Source organism: Callorhinus ursinus, unplaced genomic scaffold (assembly GCF_003265705.2).
Source record: "Callorhinus ursinus isolate GAN/ISIS: 27379988/994484 unplaced genomic scaffold, GSC_fseal_2.0 scaffold98, whole genome shotgun sequence".
Classification (NCBI taxonomy): Eukaryota; Metazoa; Chordata; class Mammalia; order Carnivora; family Otariidae; genus Callorhinus; species Callorhinus ursinus.
In genome coordinates, this window is record NW_027397160.1 from 641,615 (window position 1) to 658,286 (window position 16,672).

At 64.6% G+C, this 16,672-nt stretch overlaps 1 protein-coding gene and 1 long non-coding RNA gene across 3 annotated transcripts in view; both read left to right on the forward strand.

The window, feature by feature from the left end:
* Positions 1 to 16,672, forward strand: part of COL18A1 (collagen type XVIII alpha 1 chain) — an 87,177-nt gene that overhangs the window by 8,177 nt on the left and 62,328 nt on the right. The gene's annotated exons all lie outside the window — the stretch shown is intronic.
* Positions 6,786 to 13,739, forward strand: LOC141371767 (uncharacterized). Its single transcript, XR_012376987.1, has 3 exons — positions 6,786 to 7,075; positions 11,636 to 11,793; positions 12,009 to 13,739. It is a non-coding gene; the product is annotated as an uncharacterized lncRNA (long non-coding RNA).

The following is a 16,672-nucleotide window of genomic DNA, read 5'->3' on the forward strand; positions in this document are numbered from 1 at the left end:
AGCCTCTCGGCCCCTGGGAGGAGGGCGGCCCTTCTGCAATCAGACGCCCCTCCCGGGCCCCGGGCTCTCCTGCCCTGTGGCAAGGTCCTGGCTGTTGCTTGGCCTCCTCTGGTCTCAAGGCTGACCCTTGTCTGCTGTGGGGTCACCGTGTGCCCACTGCGGCAGGCACTGTCCGCAGCGACCTCTGGTTGTCTTGGGCACGGAGGGGCACCCTCCTCGGGGCGTTTTCTGGCTAAAATGAGCCTGCAACCCCACGGCTTTTGGCTTAACCAGGGCTGGCTCAGAATCGGCCATGTTCCTCATTCATAACCTTTTATTGTGAAAATAATTAAGAATACCATGGGAGGTTTGGACCCAGAAAGGCAAAAGCGCCCATCCCAACACAAACTTTCTTGTCCTTATGGGGAAATCTGACGTTTTCAACAGACTTGGGCCACCCACCCTGCACTCTGGCCGCTGGCCTGGCCCCCTGTGGCTGGCCCCTCGCTCTGGGGGCAGAAGCCCCCGTCCCCGTCGCGAAAACAGCCGCACCCACCCATGAGAGGGAGATGGCACGCCAGCATTCTGCACACCTAACGTCCCCACTTAAGAATCCAGGCACAGATCCCTCACTTATACTTCTGCATCCCACGCATATGTGGTCAGCCCCCAGAGATGTCCGCGTCCCAGTCCACGGGACGTGTGGACGCTGCCTTACGGGGTGGGAAGGGCCTTGCAGATTCGATGAAGGCCCTCGAGCCGGGGAGCTGTGCCCAGGGTCTCCGTGTAATCCTGGCATCCCAACAAGGATGGGGAGGCGGGAGGGGCAGGGCCAGGGACCAGGGAGACGCCGTTGGAGGGAGCGAGGCGGCTGGCTCTGCAGGTGCGGAGGGGCCGTGAGCCAGGCCGTGCAGGTGCGTCTGGAGGCTGGAAGTGACAGGAAGCAGACTCTCTGCTGGAGCCTCCGGGAAGGAGCCCGGTCTCGCTGACACATGGATTTTGGACTTCTGACCCCTACGGCTGTAAGAAACTAAACGTGTGCTGCTCTAAGCCACCAGCTTTGGGGCGATTTGTCCCCGCGGCAGCAGGACACTGTCCAGCCCAGCGCTCGGTCCCAGGAAGGGGTGGGATCATGGTCCCTGCAAAGGCCTCTCGTCTGCAGAGTCCTATGTCCACGTGAGACCCTGGTCCCCCCACCTGTGCAGGGCCCCCGGGATGTGCTTCCTGCCCCTCGGGCCCCGGCGGCCAGCTCCCCTGTCCTGCACACCTACCCTCCCGGGCCAGGGCTCCCCCCAGAGACATCCACGATGGGCCCGTCCCAGTAGCCTTTCAGAGCTCAGGGGACGCTCCCGTCCCAGCAGATCAAGCCCTGCGTGCCCTGTGCCCTGGGCAACAGTCATGGGCTTGGACACGCCCGGGAAAGGCTGACCCGGGGGCCTCGGGGCACAGTGGGCATGTGGGGGGTGGGAAGCTTGACGGGGGGCAGAGGACTGGGGGCCTCGTCTCACGGCACCCCGCCTCCCGTAGAAAGAAGGCTGGCCAGACATGCACTGAGCCGTCTGGGAGCACTTGACGCTCATGTGTCCGGGGTCATCCGGACGCTGCTGCGGCAGTGCCCGGAGACCTGGTGGGTGGTGTGGGTGGAGACTGGTTTGCTCAGGAAAGGGCCACACTGGCCACACCTCCTAATGCTGCCTTTGTTTTCTTCCGAATATTGGGCGACCTTAACCTCTTCTTGGGCACAGTGGCTTTTTCTGGGACCTCACACGTGGGGCAAATGTGGGGGACATCCAGGCAGGGCGAGGGGCTCCTGCAGGCCTGGCTCTGCGTCCTCTGGGCAGTGCTGTGGGCTGCCCCATGCTGGGGAGGGGCTGCAGGCTGGGCCGCGGACTTGGGGGTGCAGAGTTCCCATCCCTGGGCTCTGAGAAGCAGACAGGCATCTTCGGGCCTCTGTGCAGGTCTGCAGGCCCCACTCGGGTCAGGAGCGGCCAGGAGATGGGGCCACGGGGGGAGGGCGTGAAGCTCCTCCCCAGGTCGGGGGGGCGGGGGTGGCATCGCTCCATACAATGGGAAACCAGAGGCCCCCAGGCCAGGCCGATCCTCCGCCGTGGTCTGGTCCCAGCCTAGGACCTGTGCTCTGGCTAAGTCCTAGTTAAACTGGATTTTGAGTCCTAACTAGTTAGTAAACAACGACTGGTTGAACCCTGCCATGCAGACCTGCGGCTCGATTGGAAGTCCCACAGCTGCCGCCCGGACAAACCGTCTCCTGCCTTGGTCTCCCCCGTGGGCCTCACTGCCTCGGTTGGCAGGCGGCCCTCCTGCGCACAGGATGGTTGATGTAGCGCTCCAGGATTTACTCACTGTGTGAGTTTTTACGTGTTTGGAAGCGTCTCATTTGACCTTTGCCCTTGTCTAACAAAGTTTCTAGCTCCTTGATGCGCTTTCCGCAGGGGCTCCGTGGGCGATCGGGACTGCGTGTGCGGGGCTCACTTAGAGGCGGCCTGAGACTCCGCCGGCCGCACCCGCCCCAGCTGGTTGTGATTTCTCTTCTCCGTGAGTCCGAGCTTCGGAAGACCAGGCAGGGCCCTGAGACGAGGCGGGGTCCTTGGGAGACCCTCCAGCGGCCGCATGCGCCCCTGTTCTACTTAGCTAGATCTTTGTCTTCCTCCTGCCTCCGCGGCCGACCGCCTCGGCCCGTCGCCGCCCGAGCTGTCTGTCCTGTGGCTGGGAGCTCCCCTCCGTGAGCTGGGGCCTTGGGTCGCGGGGGCTCCCTGGGTGTCGGGGGGCAGCAGACTGCAGGGTCCCACCAGTCCTGGCCCCCCCCCGGCGGGGGCGTCCAAATGTCTGCGGGGCGCTCCTGCTGTCCCCCGTGGCTTCCAGGCCCTTTCTGGGGGTCACGTCTGCCGCAGGCTTCACTGACCTCATCACCCAGGAGCTGGGGGCGTGGCGTCTCCGTCCCGCGGGGCCAGGTGAGGCTGTGCCACCCGCGGGCTGCGTCCCTGTGGGGTCCTCGTCAGGGACGAGGGCAGGAGAGCAGAAGGTGGATGCACCACGGCCTCGTTCAACGTCTGCACGTGTCCCCACCGCGCGACGGCCCCGTCCTCGCCCGCAGCCATGCGGCTCTGCTCTGGACACCCCCTCCGCCTCCCAGGAGTAGTGACCTCCGCCTGCTGTCCATCCTGACACCCGGCCAGTGCGTGCGTGAGCGGGGGCTGGACGCGGCGCTCACGTTGGTGACCCCGTCACATAACGAAGATCCACAGTGTCGTCCGTACATGAAGGAGAGACAAGTGTGCTGGGGAAGAAAAGTCACTTGGTATCGTCTGTGTGTCTGCCCTCCTCGATGGAATGGCAGGCATGACGCGCACGCGTGAGACTGGACAGCGTGAATCTGCGTGAGACAGGCCCTGGGGGTCCGGCGTCCAGTCCGTTAAGAGACCCCTGCTCGGCACTGTCGTGTCCAGGAATGGCTGGACAGGTGACCTTTGGGACCCCAAACCCTTCTTTTGGAGGATTCTCCACTGTCCTCCTGGCAGGAGGGGTGTCTGTCCTGGCCACTGAGCTGCGTTCTCTCTTGTCTGACAAGAGAGAAGCATGAGGACGGCAGGGTCCCCCACGCATCCTGTCTCCTCTGTTTACATCACCGGCAGGTCAGACGGGCAGCTGAACCCCCGTTCTGGGTTGCCAGAGCCATGTTCAGGGCGCACATGCCCACGCCTGCCCACGTCGCCCATATCGCCGAGTCTCTGCCTCGTGCTGGGGTCTGGGGCCTGTGACCCCATGACACAGTGTGGGGATGGGGCCAGCCCTGAAAGGCCTGCACCATGTCAGGAACCAGCGGCCGACCGTGACGTTTCGGGGGGCACCCGCTGGGGCTCGTGCTTTCCCGGGGCCACTGGGTAGAACCCACACCTCCACTGGTGTCCAGGCCTGGGAGCGTCTCTCTCAAGCCGAGAAATGTCAGAACGGCTGTCACCGCAGGATGGCGGGCGGGCCCTCCCAGAGCCTCCCCCGACCCCGCGCTGAGGGAAGGGGCCGGGTCCCCCTGCTTGTGCTGTGCAGCGTTCATGACCTGTAAGACTATTTCATCTTGTAAACGTCTGCAGGCGCAGTCAGCACTGCAGCCAACACTGGAGGCCACACAGCCCAGGTCCACGGAAGGGGAGGTGAGATGCCCGCCACGTCCCCGCAGACTCCATCCCCGGAGGGCGTCCTGGGAGCAGCGCCCACTGAGGCTAGTTTACGGGTCATTTAATCTGCTACATGGCCTGGGCCCACGTGGTTCCGACTCAAAACAAGAGGTTGTTTAGTTGCTCTTATGGGTGCAAAGAATTAAAAACCAGCTTCTGGAGAAAAATGGAAGTGGTTGTTCAGAGAGAGCATGGCCACAATGGCCACAGGTCCTCACGCCCTCGGGGCGTCCAGGAGACCCCCGGCCCCTCGAACTCTGGGGGGTGGGAGGGGAGGAGGGGGCCGGCTGGACGCTGAGCCCCTGCTGGACGGTTCTCGAGCAGGGACTGTGGGCGGTGGGGCAGCGACCTGAGCTCTGTCATCGCTAAGGAAGGCGGCTCCCCGGGCCTGGGAGCAGGCCGTGGATGGCCCTCGCGCTGCAGGACTGTCCCCACGAGGCGCCTGACAGCTCCGCCCGTGATTCCTGCTCAGCTGAGGGCGCTGGGAGACTTCGGTCCCCATCACATCTGAGAGGGAGGGGAGGGTCGTGCTGTCCAGACACTAATCCAGCATGCTTGCGTTTCTTCCCCTGCTGGTATCCCAGCAACAGAATTAGGGCGGGCGAGTGGGAGTGGCCCACTCCCGCCACCCTCTGGAACCTTCTGGGGCCAGTGGTGGGGAACGAGACAGCGGTGCAGGACTCAGGGAGCAGGGGCCACGGCTCCTGGGACCCAGGGACTGGGGGACCCACATTCTGAGCTGGCGGCTGGGCGTGGCCGCGTGTGGGCCCTGCTCCTGTGGCCTGGTTCCTGCCGTGGCACGTGCAGATCCTGCCTTTCTCCTGGATGATGGCCCATCCCTGCCTCTCATGTGTGCCCCTCACACTGCGAGCCTGGCCTCTACAGCTCCCCATGAGCCCCCAGGGTACCCGCGCTGGTTCCCACTCTGTCCTGGGGTGTTGGTACCTGAGTTTGGGGTGCTCAGCCCCCTCTGAAGCCTCCCCTGAGGACAGATGGACAGACAGACAGGCTCTGGGCAAGACTGGACGCTGTCCCGGGAAGTGTTTGCAGGCCTTATGTCTCGTCCTCACTGAAATTTTATTATTATTATTATTTTAAAGATGTTATTTATCTGTATGAGAGAGAGACAGAGGAAGTAGAATGGGGGAGGGGCAGGGGGAGAAGCAGGCTCTCCGCCCAGCAGGGAGCCTGATGCGGGACTCGATCCCAGGACCCCGGGATGATGACCTGAGCTGAAGGCAGACGCGTCACCGACGGAGCCCCCCAGGCATCCGTCACCGAAACTGTAAATCACGTACCGCGTGCGGAGGGGCCGCACAGCGGAGCTGAGGTCTGTGTGTCGGCCCCAGGACGTGGCGGCAGCTGTCCCGGGAAGCACGAGTCCGGGCAGGTTGAGCAGCAGGATGGTCACCTGGCCGGGGTTTGTCGTAAGTGGAGGGAGCCCCACTGCATAGGACGCGGCGGCCCAGCCCGCATGAGGGCGGCAAAGCGGCGGTAACAAGGCGTCCCCTCCACCTGTCGGCGGTGGGCTTAGGGCCTCCGCGGGCTGGTGTGCCCCCACCCCCGGCCAGGCCAGCCCAGAGGGGCGGTTCGCTGGTGCACCCCCTCCTTCCTGGAGACCAGGCCATTTGGTGCGGCCCAGTGCTCCAGGAAGCAGGCTGCCGGGCCTCTCCGCCCCGCCCCGGGCCGGGGACCTGCTTTCACAGGACACAGCAGATGCTGTGCCCGTCACGGTCTCCCTGAGGGCAGGGGTGTGGCGGCCCGCTCAGGGTGACCTTGTCTCTGGAATTCCCAAGCCTTTCCCCAGCCATACGTGGGCCACGGTGTCTGTGTGGAGCCCGCCAGTCATTCAGCTCCTGCTGCCGCTCCCTCCATCCCCAGCGTGTCCCGTTCGGGGGGTGTGGGGGTCCTCACTCCCTCCCACCCAACACGCTCACACACGTGCCCCCACGCAGTCATGTGTGTGCCCCGCACGGTCACACAGGGTTGTGTCTCAGGGCACGGGACCGCTCACGGACTCCCTGCCCCGGCCACGGGGAGAGGCCCGCTGCGCGGGTTCTAGAGGCTCAAGGGGCCCACCGTCCCTGCTACTGTTCCCTTACGCCCGGGGCCGACCCCGTTTGGAAATCGGTCCCTGAATGTGGAGGGTTGAGGATGGCTGCTTTCGTCTGGGGGTCACCCAGCCCCTGAGTCCCCTTGCTGGCTGTGGGTGCCTATGGGGGCTCCGGTCACCCTTGCTCCTCCAGGAACAGGCTCAGGTGACTTGAAGAGAGAAGGATGTGGGAGCTTTCACCCGCTGGTGTTTCCCAGGCAGGACAGGACCCTGGGGGCCATCCGTCTCCACTGGGGTGGGCGGTGTGCACTTCCGACTGCCTTCAGGACAGTGGACCTCTGAGTCTGCGGCTCTGCAGGGTCAGCCCAGGTCAGCAGTGGCTGCCTCGCAGCACAGTCACCTCCCCCATCCCGTGGCCCTTGAGTCACCCAGGTTAGCGCTGAGTTAATGATCTCGGGCATGGTCAAACATTAACACATCTGGCCTGACGGGGCAACCCCCCCTCTGGAAGAATAGCTTCATCTTTGCCAGATGTCTTGTGGACACGCAGCGGGAAGGTGCCCTCCCACTGGCTGCGTGGTCTGGAGGTGGACCTTGGGGCTGCGTCGGGACCAGGCTCTGCAGCGTTGTCCCTGCGGGCAGTGGCTGAACATGCCGGCTCTCCCAGACTTGGAGTTGGAATCCAAGACGGAACAACGTGAGCAGGAGTGGAGTGGACGCTGGGGCCTGCAGGCCGCGGAGCCGGCCGTCTGCCCAGGACGCACCTAGGCCAGGGACAGTGGGCAGCCAGTGGGGAGGACAGCCCCTGAGGGGCTGGGCAGGCCGCCTCCCCCCACCGGGGGCCTGGTCTGAGGTGCGTAGAGCACAATGAACACCTCATGGCCGTTGGAAGGCCGAGGAGCGAATAGGAGCGAATCCACATTCGCTGCGTCCTGGGGGGGGGGGGGTCCCCCGGGGCTGATGCTCACGGACACGGCTTGCCTCCCACGGAGCCCTGCCCGGCCTGTCTGTCCCCCTTCTGCCTCGTGACTGCCCATTTTTGTGGCCACAGGCAGCACCAGGCCCTCCGGAAGGTCTCAGGGGGCCTCCAGGAGGAGGCGGCTGGCGCTGGCAGGGGATCAGGTGCTGCTCAGTCCCAGGGTGTCCCTGAGGGTCAGAGGGCAGGGCCCAGGGCCCCGCGGCCCCGCGGCCTGCGGCAGCAGGTCAGGGGCTCTGTGCTGGAACTTTCCACAGATGCAGAGGCTGCCGTTGGAGGCTGTTGGTTTTACCGTCCCTTTGGGAAGGGTTGGCCCACAGACCGTCATGGTGTGTGACCCCAGCCCGGTGACTTCTTGGTTTCTCAGCTTGTTTGGATCCCACAGCTCTCAGAGAGAGGGGCGCCCGGGGGGGATGGAGCCTGGCAGGAGGGGCCTGGCCGCTCGCCGCACTCCTCAGGCCCCAGGTGCCCTGGACCCGTCCCTCCTCCCTGCCTTTCCCTGCACGGTTCCTTGTCCCGGGAAGGCACAGAGTCCCGGGATCCGGACCCAGACGTGGCGCCTGCAAGGAACGGCCCCCCTGAGGGCTCCGTGTGGGGGCTCCCCAGGCGACCAGACGGCTTGTGGCTTTACAGCCTAGATGGAGGGGGCTAAGGGCCCTTCCTGCGCCCTGGAGGATGTAGCTGGGCCCTGATGGGAACTTGGATCCATCTGATTTGGGTCCTCCTGACGCTGAGAGTGGAAGCAGGGTGTGGGGAGGGGAGAGGAGGGCACAGGGCAGGCTGGGTGCTCCATAGTTAGGACTCATCGTTCACCTAGACTTGTGTCTGCACACCCTCGCGGGGCAGTGGACCCTGTTGTCTTGGTTAATGGGAACCAGGGGAGAACCGTGTGGGTGCAGGCGCCTCTCCCGGATGTGGACGTAAACCTGGAGCAGTTCCTTTGCAGGGTGGCTCCCGCGGGGGGTGGGGGGCCCAGCTGAGCTCCTGGTGCGGCCAGTGACGGGCTGGGAACCCCGGCTGGCCCAGCTCGTGGGCGGTGGCTCAGCCCCCAGCGGGGTGCGGGAACGCCAGCCGGGGAACAGGGCCCGGGCTGTGTTTTTGGGTGAGGGGCGTCTGTGACCCCAGGGGCTGGGGGGATGCAGTGTCGCCTCCTCTGCCCCGAGCCTGGCTGGCCCATCTGTGGACTGCATGTGAGGACTGGGAAGGGGTGCAGCAGCAGGGCTTGGGGACGCCTCGTCCGCTGGAGCAAACTGCCGCACGCTGGGGCGTTAGGGCCCCGCATGGGCCAGGCCCAGTGACCCCGCAGAAAGAGCAGTGGCCACTGCAGCTTGCCGGAGGAGGCCTCCAAGTACACCAGGCTTTGCGGCTTTGAGGACTGCCTCTGGAGCAGCTGGGTGCAGAGCAAGGGCCCCCAGCTCCCCGTCTGGGTGGCTCGTCTGCTGGGCTTTGCCTGCTGTCCGCGGGCAAGGTGCCTGTTGGTGAGGACTCTGGCTTCCTGGATGTAAGTAAGGTCTTCTTCCCCAGTGTGGAGCTCTCTCCGCCGACCCCTCCTTGCAGGGGCTCTCGGCTCCGCTTGGCTTGGCTCAGCTTGGCTCCCAGAGGACTGGACCTTGGGGCCTGCTGGGACCTGGGAATGCCGGGGGGAGGGAGCTGCCCTCACTGCGCCGAGAGGTCGCTCAGCATGCAGGGGAGTGAGCCCTGCTACCTGCAGGGCTGCCAGAACAGCGCATCCCCAACATCCCATGCCTGTGGGGAGTGTATGCAGGTTTGAAACCAGGGTTTGGAGCATCTGCAAGCGGCCGGGGGCAGCTGACACAGCTGGACCCCGTGGGGGTCTGGTGTGAACACCAGAGCGCTCACATCGAAATGCCACGTCCCCTCCCAGCTGCCCCTGTTCCTCTTACGGGTGCACAGCCTTCCCAGAGACTCCCAACCCCTCCCTGCCGGTGACCCCCACTCACTTCTAGGCGTGGACCCCAGGAGGTGGATCAGGATCCCCCCTCACCCACCAGCGGCCCAAAAGGCTTTTCGTCCTCCGGCCTGACGGCCTCCTGTGGCCCGAGACCCCTGACCCCACCCGGGCGCTGGCTGGGACCTTCTTGGCAAGGGCACTGAGCCCGGGGGCCGCGCACCGCCTCTCCTGGGCAGGCCCCCTCCTGCCCCTTGCCCATCCCGGCTGTGACCTCACCCGTCTGCCTGCATGTCGGGACAGCCCAGCTGTGCCTGGCGGGAGGCTCCAGGAGGCCTGCTAGGGTTTTGGGCTGATGCGGAGTGAGTTGCCCTGAGTCGACAACGTTTCACTTTGCCCTCTTGATGTGGGGTTGTGGTCTCGGGCCCGGAGCGTCCAGTGCTGCTTCCTGCCCTGAGCCCCGCCAGGTTCTGGGGTCTGATTTTGGTTGTGCAGCTGACAGTTCACTCTGACTTGGGGAGCGCTGGGACTGTGGCTGGGCGCAGAGGGGGTGAGGCCTCAGGAATCCGAGGCCTCAGGGATGCGGGCTCACACCTGGGCTGTGAGCTCAGGTCTGACTAACGAGGCACAGTGACTCACGGCCCTGGGGCCTCCGCGGCGTGGGCTGCTTCCCAGCATCGTCTTGGGAGCCCAGGACACCACTCACACCACCTCCCCCATGCAGCCCTCCTGGCTGCCCCCCACCCCGTCCCTCCACAGGCACCACTGAGGGTACGTCTTGCCCTGTTGTGCGGGGTCTGGGCAGGGGCCCTTGGAGCTTTGGGGAGCCGGTGGGGGGTGAGGCCATGTGCTTGCATGGGCTGCGTGATGGGGCGGCCTCCCTGATCACGGCTGACGGCCTGTGGGAAGGCAGGCTGACCTTGACCCACTGGCACGGGTAGGGACCGGGACAGAGGTCCGGAGACCCCAGGACACAAGGTGGGCCATCTCCACGCATGTCATGAGCTCTAACTTCTGTAGGTCGGAACAATTGGATTCTTACCTTTTTGGGGGGGTAAAATTCACATAGCATAAAGTTAACCATTTTAAAGTCAGCGATTCAGGAACATTTAGTCACGACGTCACACAGCAGTCACGTGGCTGGGTCTGGACCGTTCTCGGGAGGGAGCCCCCACCCACAGCAGTCACTCCCCGGTCCTGCACCCACGCCCCCGCAGAACAGCTGTTGGCCGCCTTGCATGAGGGGAGGTGTGGACCGTGGGCCCTGGTTGTGTCCTGCATGTGCCAGGACTCTCCGTCCGTGGTGACCCTGAGCTGAAGGTCGGAGCAGGTGGACGGTCCTCCCAGCTCCTGTCAGTTTGCCCTCCTGTGGCACCAACGTCCTGAATCCACTAACGTGGCAGAAAGAGGGGCCCTCGGCCACCTGCCTGGTTGCCCCGAGAGGGTCCCAGGTGGGGCGCGCAGGGCTTCTGCCCTCCCTGGGCCTACATGGGCCGCAGGGGAGGGGGCTGGGTCTGCGCAGGGCGGGCTCAGGGCCACTGCTGGTGACCCCGGGTCTGGTTACAAAGGCAGATGGAGAACGTGGGTGGCTGCCTGAGCCCCTGGAAGCCCAAGGATGTGGAGAGGGCGCATCTTGGCCTCAGGTCTGGTGGTTCGTCAGGGAATTGGCTTTTCTTTCCAGGCGAAGACCACACGGAAAGACCTTTTATGGCCTGGCAGAGGCCCCTGGCCCTGAGCGCTTCCATCAGGCAGCCTGCCAGGGGCACTGGCCGGCCGGAAGCCGTGATCGTGGGGCCCTGCGGCACCAACGGTCCCCACGTGGGTCTGCTGGGCGGTGGGGGGCCGAGGCAGAAACAGGGCCGGGGGGGATGGCCACACCTCGCAGCGCACCGGCTGTAACCTGCGCGTGACTGCTCTATCCAGCAGGCGCCGCGCCATTTCTCTTCCAGGTGATTTATTTGCTCGTTGGGGGCTGACATCCAGGAGAAGGTCACATTCCATTCATAGCGGCTTATCTGGGCTGTCGGGCAGGCCTGGGAGGGGGTCTGAGACAAAACAGAGCTCCGGGTCTCTCAAGTTCCTGCTTGCTGGGGTCCAGGGCAGCAGGAGGTGTTTGCGGAGACCTCCAGTGAGCGCCTGCTGTGTGCAGACTCACCCCCCACTGCCCTGCACGGCCGCGCGGAGGCGGGCCCCTCCCCACATGGCGTCCAGGCCTGGGGGTGGAGGCCAGGCCCGGATGGCACGGAGGCGGGGGCATTCCGATGGGGATTCCTGACGCCCCAGAGGATGGTGAGGTGGTCAAGGCCCCAGGACCTGTGCCGATGCTTTTCCAGATCCCACAGAATTTTCCCCGAGCCCCCCGCCCCAGGCAGCCCCCCGCCGGCTCTGTGAGGCTTTCAGACGCCGCTGGGGGGCTCCCGAGGACGGGGGGGGCTGGCCGGGGGTGAGCAAAGCCGGACGTCGAGGGAGGTGGCATGCTGGTCCGCCCCCCGATGCCCGGCTGACTCTGGACTCTGGGTCCATGGCAGGAGGCCTTCATCAGAGGCCTCGGGGGCCCCACCCTTCCTGCCTCCGGGGACGCTCCGGTCAGCTTGCTGTCAGCTGTGAATGGGGCAGATACCAGGGGCCAGGGTGCCTCCTCTGTTTTCTGGACCTGGGCCCCTGCGTGGAGGGTCACGGCCCCCAGGTAGGAGGGCATCCTACAGGGTAGGGAGCCCCGGGCGAGGGGGGCGGGTCAGCCCAGGGAGAAGCACCAGGGACGGGGGGAGGGACGCCCTGTGAGCTTGCTCAAGGACCAGGCTGTGTCAGGGGCTGAGCAGCGGGCTCCCCAGGGTGGGCTCCCCCCAACAGCCCCCTGAGGCTCTGCGATCCTGTATGCCATCTGCCGTGCATGGTTTCCAGGATGAGCTCCCTGTCCTGGCGCCCGTGTGAAGACTTGGGACTTCTGAAGGGGCCCCCGGGAAGGGAGCTGTCTCGTCCCCTCTGCCTGGAGGCTGCCCACTGCTCCACCGACGGACACCAGGGACGACCCCTGGTTGCCCACCCGACTTCCGAAGTTTTGCCGAATGTGCCATGGAGCCACCCCGGGACGTGCCCCCTGGAGGGCCCCTGTCCTCTTCGCTGGGATGACCCTGTGGGAAAACACCAGTCTGGAGAAAACCAACAGCTTGCACAGATGTTAATCCCCCTTGAAACATGAACTTAAAAGTTTAACCAAAGAAAACAACAACAATGGTTTCGTTTCTCCGGAATGTGCGTTTCTGTTGACCCTCAAGGGTCCTGCAAGAGCAAGGAGAGAAGCACATCCAGTGTGTTCAGATGTCTGTAGGCAGTTTGGACGGTGGAGCATTTCATTCAGTTTCTTAAAAGCAGTCCTTTACTTTTGTAAGTGGTTTCTTAGCGGACTTAGAGCCACCAGGTCGGGGCTGCCTGCTGAGCGTGGCCGCCCGTCCCGGTTCCTGTGAGTGGGAGCCCCAGCGGCCGAGGCCCCGCCTGGGCGGCAGGAGGGCCGGGAAGCCCTGGGGCCTTTGCGGGCTCATCAGACCGACCCTGTCCCGTCCAGGCCCACAAGGACATCCGTTCACCGAGACCTTTGTGACCTCCCATCCGTTTGTCTTCACGAGAGGCGTCCGTCTGCAAGAGGACTTGGGGTGGCCGTCTGAGGGGCCGAGGCGGCGGGCAGCGTCTGGGGGCACCTCAGCCCTTGAGTTCTCTGCTTCGTGCGGCGACGGCCCCGTCTCCGGAGTGTGACTCAGGGACTCGGGCGTCTCTTCCGTGCTGCCGTTTCCCCCCGGGGACAGGCTCGCCGAGGCGCTGGCCGCAGGATGGTCGTGCAGGGGTCCGGATGGCACAGAGAAGCATTTAGCTGGGGGCAGGCGTCCCTCCAGGGCCCCCCCAGGGCCACGGGCGAGCATCGCGGAAACTCGGAGCAGCTTCTGACCTTTGACGCCAGGCCTCAGAGGGCAGGACGGCAGCCTGTTCCCACGCAGGGATGGGGGTGCCGGCTCCTGAGCCCTCTGCCCTCAACCTGAAGGCAGGGCTGCTCCCGTCGACTCCAAGCCACGGTTCACGTGTCCACGCGGGGCTCCCTCATGCTCTCCCGGGGTGACTGCAGCAGTTCTGGCCTCCGTGCCTCACAGTCGAGGACTGCTTGTGTGTGGCGTTGACGGAAGGGCTGTCAGGACAACATTTAAGGTCGAAGAGGAGAAGAAACCAGAGGGAGCGAGAGACAGAACTCCAGCGCATTCTTACCAACTGTTTGTTTACGTGCAGGTGGTTTGGGGTGTGTCCCAGGGTCAGGCTGGCCGCTGGGGAAGAGACCGGGGCTGTGCCACACCCTGGCCAGGGGTCCGGGGGGTCGGCGCCTAGAGGTGGAGGTGTCTCCTGCACACACTCAGATCATCTCCAGTCGTCTCCATCAAGTCGTGCTGGAGCTGCTTTGGACTGGATCGACCACAGGGCCTTTGAACAGCCCGTTCTGGAGTCCGAAGCTTTGCTGTTGCCATTGTTCGTGTTACACAGACAGGCTGCGGTTTGAGAAGAGCTCAGGGCAGGAAAACCCTCGTCGGGGGCGGAGTTCATCGAGGAGGGGGTGTCCCACCCATGTGGTGTTCCGGAGGGACGTGGGCAGTGGGGTGCGCTCTGGGAGCACAAGGCGGGGGAGGAGCTGGCACACACCTGGGGTGGAGGGCCACGGGCAGGTGTGGATCTCAGGACGTGGGGTGTAGCAGCAAGAGGGTGGGAGGGAGAGGAAAGTGGTGGACGCGTCTCCTCGGTGGCCCTGTGTCCGGGGGGGGGGCCCCTTCCAGCCAGGGAACCTAGCCCCTCCCCAGCATCCCCAGACTGGGCGGTTTGGTCTGAGGCCAGGTCCGTGGCCAGGTGGCCGGGCAGAGGCCCGCCGTTGGCCCCGCATCCGGAGTTCAGCTGTGGCCACAGGGCCACGTGGGAAGGCCGGCCCCATCCTTGGTGAGTGTGGGGGGCTGCGGTGCTCCCCATCCCGGCAGAGGGAGCATCAGCGGGGACCCGAGTGCCAGGCGGGGTGCAGGGGTGAGGCCCACAGCCCTGCCCCTGACCGCACCACATCATAGGTGGGGGCTACAGGTGGGAACAGATGGCTAGGGTTGGGAGGGACATCTGGTCGGTCTTTGGGGGTGCCGGTGAGCCCGGTGGGGTGGGCAGGGCCTGGAGGTGGGCAACAGGGGGCAGGAAGTGTGAGCTTGCATGTGGGGACAGATGGGGAGGCTCCCACCGGGGAAGCAGTCGGTCTGGCCCGGGGCTGAGGCACCGTGGGGGCCCAGTGGGTCTCCTTGGTGTCCCCCCCGGATGTCCTCCGGGGCCCCCTGGATGGGCGTGCGAGCGTTAATCAGGAAGTGAGTGCACGTCCCTTCCGTAACCCAGGGACCCCTCCTGACACCCAGGCCTTGAGAGGCGCCTCAGGGGGCCAGATCTGCCTCACGTGGGGCCGCAGGGCGGGGGGCCCAGTAGGAGGCACGCTGGGCCCTGCTCTTCTCCGAGGGACACTCTCTAACTCCAGGACAATTGGGGCCCTTGCTGAGGAAGAATATTTTCAAAGGAATTCAGCTAAAATCCTGCTCGGTGAGGGACCAGCTTGGGTGCTAACTGGTTCTGGCCATGGGCTTCCCTGTGCCATGTGTGGGGCCGCGTCCGAGAGCCGCGCCGTCGGGAAGGCCCCAGGGGAGATGCAGCAGGTGTGTGCAGCACCCGTGGGAGCTGGGGCTGGGGGTGGGAAGGGGGTGTGTGCCCAGCACCCCATCTTCAGATGAATCTATGCTCCATTTTATAACTTCCTGCGGACCACGTTTCTTACGCCTTTAAAAGCTTAATGGAGTATCCATTTCCAGCTTCATCCAGAAGGAGAAGGGCTTTCACCAGCCAACACGGTGGCCGTGGTTGGATGCTGGCTGGGCTGAAGCCATGGACCGAGGCCGCTCTCCAGGCTGCAGACAGGAAGGGGTGGTTGGAACTGAAGGTGTCCACCCTGGTGCCTCCAGTCAGCGGGAGGTGCTGTCTGCCCTGGGCTTTGGGCTTGTTCCGATGCCGAGTTCCGGAGGTGGGGAGCCTGTCACCCACGCCCCACCCGCTCCCTCTCAGCCCTGGGCCTTCCGCTGGCCCGACGCCCGTGGTGTTCACTGCCCGCTCGGGACGGCGGGGAACCCGGCCCAGCCTCGCTTCACAGTGACGTGGTGTGAAGTGGGGGAAGTGGCGTTGTTATTCTCGTGGAAAGACTGGTTTGTTTCTTGATGGCACCAGCAGGTGTCCACGCAGCAGCAGACAGCAGACGCCCCCATGTGTGACCAGACATAAAATAAATTCCACACGGCTGACCCAGCGCTCCTGAGAGCCGCCCAGCCACCGTGTCAGCGTGTGCAGAGCTGGGTCCACAAACCCACAGTGTAGGGCGCTGAGATGCGTGCTCGGTGTCTTTCCGTCCGTGTGTCCTGCTTTTGCCCATGCAGCTCGTAGTCCCAGCCTCATGCACACACACATCAGGAAGCCCGCTGTGAATGGCCAGCCACCACCGTGTATCAGATCTGCGGGGGGAGCCCCCAGGGCAGGCGGGTCTGGGGATGCAGGGAGCACCGTCTGAGCGCCTCCCCCATCACGCACTCGCATCAGCTCTGCGGGGGGAGTCCCCAGTGCAGGTGGGTCCGGGGATGCAGGGAGCACCGTCTGAACCCCTCCGCCATCGCACACATGCATCAGCTCTGCGGGGGGAGCCCCCAGTGCAGGTGGGTCTGGGGATGCAGAGAACACCGTCTGAGCCCCTCCCCCATCGCGCACACGCATCAGCTCTGCGGGGGGAGCCCCCAGTGCAGGTGGGTCCAGGGATGCAGGGAGCACCGTCTGAGCCCCTCCCGCATCGTGCACAGGCATCAGCTCTGCAAGGGGAGTCCCCAGTGCAGGCGGGTCCAAGGCGGCAGGGAGCACTATTGGATTTCTGTGTAAGGGCGGCTACGGTGTACATGTGGGTGGAGGAGAGCCAAGTGTGAGGAGGGGTTAACTTTTACCTCCCAGGCCTTCATCTCTTGCAATATGTGCATTACTTTTACAATTTAAGAAAATCTGTCGCCCTGAAAAGGGAAGTTTCTTGCTGACTGCAGATAACCCGGGGCTGGAGGAGCCAGAGGTCTGCGTGGTCTGTGGCTCCCCCTGCCGGTTGGTGGGGTTGGACAGCGTGCCGTGGGCGGGGCCCAGGGTCCTCAGGCACACGGCAGATCCCAGTGTAGACGGCTGGGGGTTTCCAGCTGGTCCAGGAACAGGGCATGATTTCTTCCTGCTGCGGCCACTTTGGATGGTTTGGGGCATTTGAAGCATGTGGGGCTCGGGATGTGGAGGGGCAGCATTACCTGGGGGTGACCGCTCGAAGGAGGCCCCGTACACGGTACACGCAACACCCTGGCTCTGGGTACAGGTACAGGCCTGTGGAGGGGATTGCAGCCCCCACTGTGTTCAGCCAGAGTGAAAATCCGAGCAGGGTAGACAAGGGTGTCCGGGCTGCTTTCCTGTGCAAACTCAAACAGAACTCACGGGCTAGCTGGTGGCCC